The following is a 12,932-nucleotide window of genomic DNA, read 5'->3' as shown; positions in this document are numbered from 1 at the left end:
TAATGAAGCTTAATAAATTTACGATTTCAGCTCTTGATTATAACACAGAAAGGGTGTTAATTTTATGATGAAACAGCGTATACAAATGTTTAGCGGACCCTCTTGATATTTTTCGGCTTTGCATACTTCAAATATAATGGGTGTCAAAACATTCATCGTTTGTTGTTTATTATCAAAAAAGGTAATTATGTAAAATTATATGAAAGGTTATTAACCATAAATTATCAATTAATTAAAATTATTTAAAGATTCTTGAAAATCACGGTCAACTGTCTATGCATGTATATTGAAATATCTTTATAAGTTAACAAAGTTATAAATATATAGAATTCTAAATTAAAACTCTGTATTATTTGTATAATTCGGAAAGATTATTTAACCCCGTTGTGGTCAAATGAGAATGCTGTTTTTAATTATGTTGTTCCGTACACTACCATACACTCTTTATATGACTACGAAATGACGGAGTTTTTTTACCGGTACCCGCTAAATACGTTAAATGTTAAGTATTAGATTTTTTAAATGTTTAAAATGTACATGTATAGGTATTAAGCACTTATAATTATTGTGATTTAGCTGGCTGACATCTATACAGTATTTAGTTTATAGCAATCTGTATGGGCAGATGACTATAAATGTTTTTAATACGCTACATATCTTATAAACGCAAAATTGAGTATTTGGCGTTACATTACTCCAAGGAATGACCACTAATACCACGAGAAGATATGAAGGTATCATAAAAAGTGTAAACTGACCAGACATTGCCACCTGTGGTTAGGGACCAATATACAAGTATAGGTCCCTGCTGTGGCGTATGACACCAGAGTGTTATTTAGTATTGGTCGGCACAGTATCTGATCATAACGAGATAATTGGTTTGTGCTGAACACAGGGGCAATAAAACCACAGATCTATCAATAAACAAGATTACTGAGATATCTTTTATTGAACACCGCGATAAAAATGCTCAAACCATGGACTCTAGAATACATGGATAAGAAACATGGCAACATTCTCAGAATCATCACTGCTATATGTGTAATCACCTAACAATTCGTCTAAAAATAATTTATATATTTGAGTTGAAGACGATGTACTGTTGTTTAAGTCTGAATAAACTATCTGTCTGCCTGTCTAAATCCAAGCCGTCATCGTCCCGGTGAAAAACAATCTGATTTTCAATAGTTGGACATGATGCCCTGATGTCAAAATACGAAATGACCCGCGTAACACGGACCGTGATTTTCAAGAATCTTTAATAAATTGATAATTTAAGGTAAATAACATTTCAAATAATTATACATAATTACCTTGTTGATAATAAACAGCAAACGATGAATGTTTTTGACACCCATTTTATTTCAAGTATGGATGCAAAGCCGAATAATATCGAGAAAGTCCGCTATATACGCTGTTTCATCATAAATTTTACACCCTTTCTGTGTTATAAACAAGAGCTGAAATCGTTAATTTATTAAGATTCATTTATAATAAGCTTTATTGATATGTTTCGTGAACAAAATACTACAATATATTCCATAAAAAATATAATTAGATGGCAAAAGAAATTCAATGGCCGGTTTCTAAACAAAAGCATAATCGCCAAGACCATAGCATCAGTTCAGTGCGTTAGGAACGCGCGCTACATTTTCCCGCCTTTATTCCTTAATTACTTTCGTTTTTAAACAAATTTTTTTTCTATCGTATACAGAATTCTATTCTCCTAAGCAAGATGTAATTTTTAAAACTGAACTCCAAATATAAACGCTACAAATTGGTATTAAGTACGAACATGTCAACCGTAAATCTAGATTCTAAAACTCCAAAACGGTATGATATTTGCAAAAGTTAAAGTTATAACTCGCCGGGCTGTCGAAATCAGAAGAAAAACTTAATATATATTGATATATCTGTTTACTACGTAACGTAAGCTTTCTAATGATATATAATTTGTCAAAATCGGCCGAGAAATGAAACTATAATTTAACAAAAGACGTGAGTGGGTACATCAAAATGTATAACCTCGGCGCTTCGCTGTACGCTAATCGTAAAAGATCGATAGCCACAACACGTTAAAACGCGCGGTGGTAAAACATAAAATGTGTATTTCTTGTGTTTAACTCGCTATAAATCCATTAATAACAACGGGAATATACTAAAAGTTATATTTTTTTGAAAGAGGAATTAATAAGCAACAAGATAACGTATAAACCAATAAAATCGGATGAATAGTTTTTGCATAAGATTGAATTTACTACAGTAAGGGTCAAATACTCGATTCATCTCCTGTCAATATACACTCCGTGGCTTGGGCAACAATCAATTACTGACACCCGCCTTCGATTGTCAATAAATAAACAAATCAGTTTTCTTTTAAAGTGCTCCCTAAATGGATATTTGATAAACAGTCTGAACAGGTGTTATAAACATGCCATTCAATGCGGACAGCTTATCTGTAAGAACATTGCCGCTAATCCGATGTTGTTGCGTAATGTTATTTTAACTCTCCGATAAAGATCGTCGTGTATTCGCTTCACAGTAAAAATGATTTTATAAAATGTCGTTTTTTAGGGTTATTATTATTATTTATTTATTAATAATGAAATGATAAATCAACTTGTTCTTCTATGTACTTGATTTACTAGTAAAACGATATACATTTACTTATTATAAAAAAGTTATTATATAATCCAACGATATATTTTATGTAATTAATTAAATAACATGGCTATAGTCTAAGTAGTTTTGTATGTAGTTGACAAAAAGACAGTAATTCATCAGTACTTAATCAATATAATTATATCTTAAATTGTAATACGAGAAAATTGAAGAATTATTTACTTATACAAACATTAAATAACATGGCAGTAGTTTTGTATGTATTTTTTCGTATTGATTTATAATAGTGAAAAGTCTATGTAGAGCTATATTTTCGCGTTCTGCTAGTGTTTGGGCAGCAATGACGGCACAAATAGAGGCCGTCAGTACAGACACCTCTCCCAAAAAGTCAAGGATTTATTTGAAAAATACTCTGCGAGTGAACTGACGACCACTCACTACCTGCGTGCTTGCGGAAAACTGTACGGACCGCCAGACATAGAGTAATGTACGCTGTCGAACTCACCTACCTGCGTGCCTGCGGAAAACCACTGAAATATCGAATGTGTTCATCGCGTTGTTTTAAATTGTTATTTTATGCCAAATAAATAAACAAATAGACTATACGGATATTTCTTCGTGTTGTCATACGCTGTTATGTGTATGTACTTCATAAACTATGTAAATAAAGAATGCTTTCATTGTCGTTTTATGTAACTAAACTACTGAATTATCGTATGTGTTCTTCGCGATGTTTTACACCACTTTTATTCTACGTTATTTTATGCCAAATAAATAAACAAATAGACTCTACGGACTTTTCTTTGTGTTGCTTATACGCTGTTGTGTTTATGTACTTCATAAAATATATATATATAAAGAATGCTTTCATTGTCGTTTTATGTAACTAAACTACTGAACTATCGTATGTGTTCATCACGTTGTTTTACACTGTTATTCTACGTTATTGTATGTCAAATGAACAAATTGGTCAGAAAAATTATTTCTTTTTAGTTTTTTGTTACTACTCTAGAGTCTAGACTATAAGTTTAATCATTGACGTGATAAATATCCTCTTATTAAAATTATATAATGGTCACCAATTAAACTATTCAACATTAAACTACTCAAGTATGGGGGGCGAAACGATCAGGTGCGAAACGACCAGGGCGGACACGTCTTGGGGGCGAAATAACTAGGGTGCGAAAAAACTTGGGCGCGAAACGTCTGTAAATCGTAAAGACCAAGGGACACCGAAACTAACGAAAATACAGTTCAACAATCAGCGGTATATAAACAGATATTTAAGGGGTTCAAAGTCGTCGAACAGAGTTAATATTCAGCATAAATATAAATTAGTTTCTATATTTTCGATTACATGTACAAATTAATAGGCAAATAGACATTCTCTTAAAAAACAATGAAAAATATTAACCACATGGAATTGAGGTTACAACCCACTACAATTTTAACTGTGGCGAAATCGACAAGATTTGAATTTATATAGTATTCATTATAGCTGTAGCCTGTTCGTAATTAAAGTTGGCCTAGACGGTTTTTCTAAAGGGGAACATTATTATCAAAGCCGAAACTCAAAGAATATATTGTTTTTCTCTATGTTGATTCATACTCCTATAAATATGAGGTCGATTTACATCGACCTCATATCGTTTAACGTTATTTTGCAATAGCATCGTTTCGACATGACTTTATGTCGGAAGCTTTAACGGCATCAAATTCATATAACAGCACAGAATAATCATGCAATAAATTATTAAACATAAAATCTAAACATTATTTTACTAATTGCATTAGTAAAATGTTTATACAAACTTACAAGTAATGATAGTCCAGACCTTAAAACACTACCACTGTTCAAATTCCATAATGTTGCCATATAGCACTGTGTAAATTGAAAGTTGCATAATGTTACCTCATTGGTCGGTTATAAATACATTGTTTCTCTATATATAGTATTCGATTTAGACGAAAATAATAATTTACGTGGAATGTCATATTAGTTTTCCATTAAAACTTTGATCTTGCCGTGTGTGTTTATGGACGTTATTAATTATGTTATACTTATTTTTGTATTTCATTAAGAATTAGAACGTGTAGCCCTTTTTGTTAACTGTTTTTAGCAAACGATTCGCGGCTTAATAAGACACGGAAAATAGTTAAAGCGACACTTTCATTTAAAGGTTTAATGTGAACAATATTAAATGAAATTTTCTTTGGTATTAATATATTTTATTGACATGTTAAATTCGATACTTGAAAAGGTGTTTAGTCTTTAAAAAGATGTCGCTAATATTGTTAATTTCAATAACTGTTAATATGCTTAATGTTGTATAAGAAATTGAATAGTTTCACTGAGTTGTATTCACGCCTAAAATCCGATATAGTAAAACGCGCAACGGTTAAGAATAAGGTCTGAATAAGTTTAAGTATTCAGATTCGAATATCAGCAGCTGTGCCAGCTGGGAAGCCCCGTTTTGGATTTAACAACCGCAAGCGAAACAACATACTTTTTTTAAGTCTTGCACTTAGACTCCATGATCACAAGTATAGGTCCCTGCTGTGGCGTATGACACCATAGTGTTATTTAGTATTGGTCGGCACAGTATCTGATCATAACGAGATACTTGGTTTGTGCTGAACACAGGGGCAATAAAACCACAGATCTATCAATAAACAAGATTATTCTATATCCAATAAATTCATCCAATCGGCATTCTTCATATGTACCACGTGACCGTCCAATATATTCCGGTATTGGATCCAAAAAGTCTGTATTTTTTCCATATTGGACAGTAGAGTACAAGTGCACTAAGCAATTGTTTTATAACGATAAAAGCCGTTACCGAGAAAAAGTATCCGAATGTATTATAATCGATTCACACAGGCGATATTTTGCTTGTATGTCTCTTTGTAATACTTTCCTATTGAAAATAATTTAATTAATTTTTATTGTTAGAAATTTAAAAAAAATGCAAAAGCAAGTGATATTGTTATTGCTAGAAATTAAAAACAAATATGCAACAGCAAAACAAAAAATCAATTTTATTAACCTTAATGACAACGTTAATCTAATGCTAGCCTAATAACAACTAAGTTACAATGATATGCATTTCCATTTTCCATGTTCTGTTCTTCCATCCATTTATCGAAATGTATTTTAAACCACAGTATTTGTTGATAGCGTTTGTACACATGCTCACCATTCTGACCCAAAGGCCAAAACACAATTTACGAATTCGTAATCCTGTCGGAGCGAGTTGTTTTATTCCTATGGAAGTTAACAATTATGCATGACAAACACACAATCCGAAATACGTTTTGCCTTTTGGATACGTTCAATGCTATCAAAATGGTATAATTTGCTACTAGATTTATTAAACACTACCACCTCCATATTGTTGTCCCTAAAATGCAGAGTCTTGCTTATACTAGTATGTTTCGTCAGAGAAATGACGTCACACGAGATACGTCATAAAGTGCGTAATCAATGAATGAAAATAAAAATACGGAAAGCTGGTTTGGTAATGAGGATATAGAATAAAAAGTTTATTAGACGTTTTAACTGTACAATACGTGATATATTTGGACTCGCACACAGTTTGAAGTCATATTGGACTCGCCTAACGGCTCGTCCAATATGACTTCAAACTGTGTGCTCGTCCAAATATATCTCCGTATGTACAGTGAAATGTCTAATAACCTATAATTATTGAGATATATTTTATTGAACACCCCGATAAAAATGCTCAAACCACGGACTCTAGATTACACGTATAAGAAACATGGCAACATTCTCAGAATCATCACTGCTATATGTGTAATCACCTAACAATTGGTCTACAAATAATTGATATATTTGAGTTGAAGACGATGTACTGTTGTATAAGTCTGAATAAACTATCTGTCTGCCTGTCTAATTCTAAGCCGTCATCGTCCCAGTGAAAAAGAAATCTGATTTTGAATAGTTGGACATGATGCCCTGATGTCAAAATACGAAATGACCCGCGTAACACCGACCGTGATTTTCAAGAATCTTTATAATTTAAGGTAAATAGAATTTCATATAATTATACACAATTCCCTCGTTGATAATTAACAGCAAACGATGAATGTTTTTGACACCAATTTTATTTCAAGTATGCATGCAAAGCCGAATAAAATCGAGAGGGTCCGCTATATACGCTGTTTCATCATAAATTTAACACCCTTTCTGTGTTATAAACAAGAGCTGAAATCGTTAATTTAGTCAGATTTATTTATAATAAGCTTTATTGATATGTTTCGTGAACAAAATACTACAATATATTCCATAAAAAATATAATAATTATGGCAAAGGAAATTCAATGGCCGGTTTCTAAACAAAAGCATAAACGCCAAGAACGTAGCATCAGTTCAGTGCGTTAGGAACGCGCGCTACTTTCTTCCGCCTTCATTCCTTAATTACGTTCGTTTTTAAACATTTTTTTTCTATCGTATACAGAATTCTATTCTCCTAAGCAAGATGTAATTTTTAAAACTGAACTATAAATATAAATGCTACAAATTGGTATTAAGTACGAACATGTCAACCGTAAATCTAGATTCTAAAACTCCAAAACGGTATGATATTTGCAAAAGTTAAAGTTATAACTCGCCGGGCTGTCGAAATCAGAAGAACGCTACAAATTGGTATTAATTACGAACATGTCAACCGTAAATCTAGATTCTAAAACTCCAAAACGGTATGATATTTGCAAAAGTTAAAGTTATAACTCGCCGGGCTGTCGAAATCAGAAGAAAAACTTAATATATATTTATATATCTGTTTACTACGGAACGTAAGCTTTCTAATGATATATAATTTGTCAAAATCGGCCGAGAAATGAAACTATAATTCAACAAAAGACGTGAGTGGGTACATCAAAATGTATAACCTCGGCGCTTCGATGTACGCTAATTGTACAAGATCGATAGCCACAACACGGTAAAACGCGCGGTGGTAAAACAAAAAATGTGTATTTCTTGTGTTTATCTCGCTATAAATCCATTAATAACAACGGGAATATACTAAAACGTATATTTTTTGAAAGAGGAATTAATGAGCAACAAGATAACGTATAAACCAATAAAATCGGATGAATAGTTTTTGCATAAGATTGAATTTACTACAGTAAGGGTCAAATACTCGATTCATCTCCTATCAATATACACTCCGTGATACAACTGGTAGTTTTAACACACACATATAGGTTTCATTTAATAAAGAGTACAGAAAGCTAAAAAGTGATGTGGTTTGTTGTACAACAACAATTGGTTATGTGTAACCTATTCAAAAAATAATTTCGTTCAAGATAATTCAATGTAATTCTATAAACGACAAACACACTTCGTGTGTTGTGTATGTTTATTTTTAAAAATGTACATTGGTGGTTTAAAAGCACAATTTGTACACATTTAAGAGGTAATCGCTCACATTTATGTCTAATTAATGATAATTTTATGCATTAGCAAAGATTTAACGAGAAAAACTGAAGTTTAAGTTGAACTCAATTTGCTATAGGAAAACAACGGTAGCCGTTTAGACGTAAGCGGGGTAGCTTACGTCTAATTATTTGGACTATGTTGATTCAGTGAACGACAAATTTCTAATTTTTCAGGTAGCCCACTGGGCTACATGTACCAATAAAAATATTTGGTAGCCCATAAAATTTTCCTATAAAATGATAAGAGGCAGGTTTTCATCTTTATTTTATTTCTTCATTTACATATACATAATATGTATACATACATATACATAAAACAGCAAGTAGTCTGATGTACACAGTCAATATCGTAAATTAATGTTACAGTACAGGCACCGTGTATTTAAATGTAAATGTACCAAAGAAAATCATATACTACATGTAGATATTACATGTATGTGCACATGTATGTGTACTTAAATTCGGACAGCACGTTAAGTCGTAAACGTAAATAAAGCGTTTAGATGATCAATATGATTGACTCGTATGGTGTTAATCAATGCAATTGCCCTTTTTAACAACGAATACCGAGTTCCAAGAAATCAAGAGTATTAAATCATTTATTTACTTGTGTCCGACTTTAAGTACTGTCCGAATTTACGTATTGCATCCGTATGTTACGACACTTGTGTGCAGTCAGTATACAATACAATAATCGTTTCAATAATGAAGGAACTGATACAGCGTAACAGTAACAATACAGCGTGGTTACATGATATTTTATTAAGAGAAAATGTCAATGCCAAATAATTCGCGAGATACCCTGGTACTTTAGTTGAAATTCACAACGAAACTTATAATGGAAATTATATGATCTCAATGTTGTACCCGCTACGAAAATTTTATTTACAAATAAATACACCCACGCCAATTTTCGCGCGCTTTTTATCAGGACAAAGAAATTCATTTCTTAAATGTAGAATTTTGTAACCTTAAATAGCTGTACACAACGCGTGCAAACCGTGGCAGGTTATTTACGCATGTTGCAATACAACGGTCCTGATTGGGAGCTTATTTCATCATATCTTTCAATACAACCATATGCCGAAATTCATTTGACACTTTAGAAAATTTCAAACGTTTGTGTTTATGACTCTTATCGTCTATATTACCCACCCATAATTTGGTTTTAAAAATATAAATTGGGCATATATGGCAGGGCTCGAATTTAACTTTTTTTTTACTTGCAAATCATTGCGAGCAGCTTTAATACCAACTCGCTAAATCAAAAACATTCTCGAAAATTTTGCTGGAAACATAATTTAACGTTTTCGTTTTTTTTACTCAACGGTTAACTTTGCTTTATCTTTCGTATTGTTATTTTCGTCTGTGGGCAAAAAGAAACTAGTAATTTTTCGCTTCGACACCATGTATGGTCAAGTTCAATGAACACGTTTAAATGAGTAGACTGTTTAACGTGCTCTGTACCAATACCATCTGCGTATCTGTACTATAAGTATATCGGTCTACATACAAGGTGCGGGCTTCCGCATACGGGTATATGGACGTTCTATGACCTACGGTTTAGCGTTCAGAACGTCGAGCATATTTAGCAATATTACTTCTTTTTTTTACTATTTCTTTACTCGCAAAAAATTACTAGTGGCTTAAAACCTATATGTATATGGGATCATTGATTAACATTCGATTAATCCAATTATTAATTGACAATGCAAACTAATTAGCAGGTGTTAACCGCGTTCACAAAGTTGTCATTAATATTCATTTTCGGTTTTGTTACCGTTTTGAAGAATCCGCTATTGTTTTGCTTTATTTTATGTTTGGGGTCCTTGGATATGTAACGACATCAAAACGTTGTCGCTATTACTCATTATTGCAGTTAACAAAGAATTCCAAACTGCGAAATGATGTTGCATCATGTGCGCCAACTATCCAACCGGCTCTCATTATTTTATTAGCAGACGACAAATGTTGATTCTGATTGAATGATTAAAATACACTGTTACTTTTTAAGACATTACCGCAAGTGATCGGTGACTGATTAGATAATTGATTGCACTTTGTTATCGGATTATAAGCAATACAAAGTGTACAAACACATGGTCAGCGTGTTTATTCTACGTATGTCTGTCAATAAACCGGGCTACCGCTCTTATAGATTTATAGTAGCCCGGAGGGCGTCAGCTAGAAAATTTCAGTAGCCCGATGAAAAATTTCGGTAGCCCGGGCAATGGATTTGTCGGACACTGGTTGATTTTTGGTTAATAAGTACAGTGTTTTCTTTATGTTCACATTAAACAGTTATAAAATCCAAACTGTTTATTACAGAAACGGTGAAATATTAGATCTTATTTGGAGGCCTATATTAAACTAGTCATATAACCAAATTATTTCACAATCATAAGATATATATCGTGTACGGTTCGTTCCCCAAGTCAACGAATATTCCCGCGTTCTTTCCAAAGATACTTATTCTTGTGTTTACATTATCTCATTGCTTTCACTGTAATATAAGCTTATCTGCTTTAAAACATTCACAATAAATATATTTCTTGCAAAAGATTATAACACAGATGAGTCGACACATTAAGTCGAACAAAAACATAACGCAAATTCTAATATGACTTTGTAATTGACCTGAAGCTTTTCCAATTTTTTAAATGTGAATCTTATTGAGTTACTGTGCAAACATGTGTAATGGTTTTTAAGAAGTTAACCAATAATCTTTTTAAAAGTTACCATTTTATTAAAAGATGGATCTAAATGGACAGCAAGCCTTAAACATGTTTAACATTGTGTTTCCCATGTGTGTACACATATTAAAATAATTTTAGTGTTATTATGCCCATTCATGCCCTCAACATTCTTTGTGTAAAAAACTCATTTTAAACCCAATTTTAGAGCCATACACCACCACCACCACAGAGGGCGTTGCACTATTCCTGGTGATTGACAATGATTTCCAAGACTACACGGCTTCATGTATTTGCCAGCGAGATTGGCCTCAATATCCTCAATCAGCGGTTCTGAAATATGCTGTCCGAGTTGTCCGAGTCATCAATTTACCCTTCAAGCAGTTTTTGAAAGCTGGCTGGTCCGGGGACAAGTAAAATTTCCGTGGTAAAGTTTGTTTCGAGAACGAAACTTCAATATTTTTCGAAAATAATAAACAAAGTTTATATAAATAGCTTATGATTAATCTGCGGACTAACACACTTTTTTAACTGGAGGTATGTTATTTTCTGATAATAATTATTTAATGTGGTAAACCAGTCCACGAGTATATATAGCAACAGCCAATCACGCATAAGAAAACAATTTTAATCAGGGACCTATGTCCCTTTTTTAATAGAGAAACCAGCACACATGTGTATAGCAACAGCCAATCACGCATAAGAATTTTAAGATAACACTTTTCGTACATTGCAAATGGCTGCATACATGTTCTAACGACCTGCATTCGATTTTTAGCTCATCTATTTTTTGAAAAAAAATTATGAGCTATTGTCATCACCTTGGCGTCGGCGTTGGCGTCGGCGTCCGGTTAAGTTTTGCGTTTAGGTCCACTTTTCTCAGAAAGTATCAATGCTATTGCATTCAAACTTGGTACACTTACTTACTATCATGAGGGCACTGGGCAGGCAAAGTTAGATAACTCCTGCGTGCATTTTGACAGAATTATGTGCCCTTTTTATACTTAGAAAATTGAAAACTTTGGTTAAGTTTTGCGTTTAGGTCCACTTTTCTCAGAAAGTATCAATGCTATTGCATTCAAACTTGCTACACTTACTTACTATCATGAGGGGACTGGGCAGGCAAAGTTAGATAACTCTGGCGTGCATTTTGACAGAATTATGTGCCCTTTTTATACTTAGAAAATTGAAAATTTTGGTTAAGTTTTGTGTTTAGGTCCATTTTATTCCTTAAGTATCAAAGCTATTGCTTTCATACTTGCAACACTTACTAACTATCATAAGGGGACTGTGCAGGCAAAGTAATGTAACTCTGACTGGCATTTTGACAGAATTATGTGCCCTTTTTATACTTAGAAAATTGAAAATTTGGTCAAGTTTTGTGTTTAGGTCCACTTTATTCCTACAGTATCAAAGCTATTGCTTTCATACTTGCAACACTTATTAACTATCATAAGGGGACCGTGCAGGCAAAGTTATGTAACTCTGACTGGCATTTGGACGGACTTATGTGCCCTTTATACTTAGAAAATTGAAAATTTGGTTAAGATTTGTGTTTTGTTCCACTTTACCCCTAAAGTATCATAGATATTGCTTTCATTCTTGGAACACTCACAAACTATCATAAGGGTACAGTAAAAGGACAAGTTGCATAACTCTGATTGTCATTGTTACGGAATTATGGCCCTTTTTTGACTTAGTAACTTTGAATATATGGTTATATTTTGTGTTTCGACCCACTTTACTTCTTAAGTATCAAGGCTTTTGCTTTCAAACTTCAAATACTTTCATGCTATCATGAGGTTACTGTACCTGGCAAGTTGAATTTTACCTTGACCTTTGAATGACCTTGACTCTCAAGGTCAAATTATTAAATTTTGCTAAAATTGCCATAACTTCTTTATTTATGATTAGATTTGATTGATACTTTGACAAAACTACTCTTACCTGACATACCCAAATAGACTCCACCCAAACCATCCCCCGTGCCCTCCCCCCCCTCCCCCCCCCCTCCCCCCCCTGATCCCGCCCCTAATATTTTTTTTTTTTTAAGATCATCTCACAAATGACCACCACACCCTCACACTATACCCCCACCCCCCCCAATTTTTTTTTTCTTTTTTTTTTATTTTTTTAAGATTATCTCACAAATTA

The 12,932-nt window shown here is 33.1% G+C and overlaps 1 protein-coding gene across 2 annotated transcripts in view; it reads left to right on the top strand.

The window, feature by feature from the left end:
- The first annotated feature begins 3,834 nt into the window (after positions 1–3,834).
- Positions 3,835–12,932, top strand: part of LOC127843611 (DNA-directed RNA polymerase II subunit RPB3-like) — a 32,345-nt gene continuing 23,247 nt past the window's right edge. The window contains exons 1-2 of one of the 2 annotated variants that reach the window (XM_052373299.1): positions 3,835–3,889; positions 10,987–11,205. The gene's annotated coding sequence lies outside the window, so the exon portion shown is untranslated. Of the gene's footprint in view, positions 3,933–10,986; positions 11,206–12,932 lie in introns of both variants that reach the window. The other variant, XM_052373301.1, reaches the window with a different exon arrangement.

Source organism: Dreissena polymorpha, chromosome 9 (assembly GCF_020536995.1).
Source record: "Dreissena polymorpha isolate Duluth1 chromosome 9, UMN_Dpol_1.0, whole genome shotgun sequence".
Classification (NCBI taxonomy): domain Eukaryota; kingdom Metazoa; phylum Mollusca; class Bivalvia; order Myida; family Dreissenidae; genus Dreissena; species Dreissena polymorpha.
The sequence above is the reverse complement of the archived record's forward strand: the minus strand, read 5'-3'. Positions and strand labels throughout refer to the sequence as shown.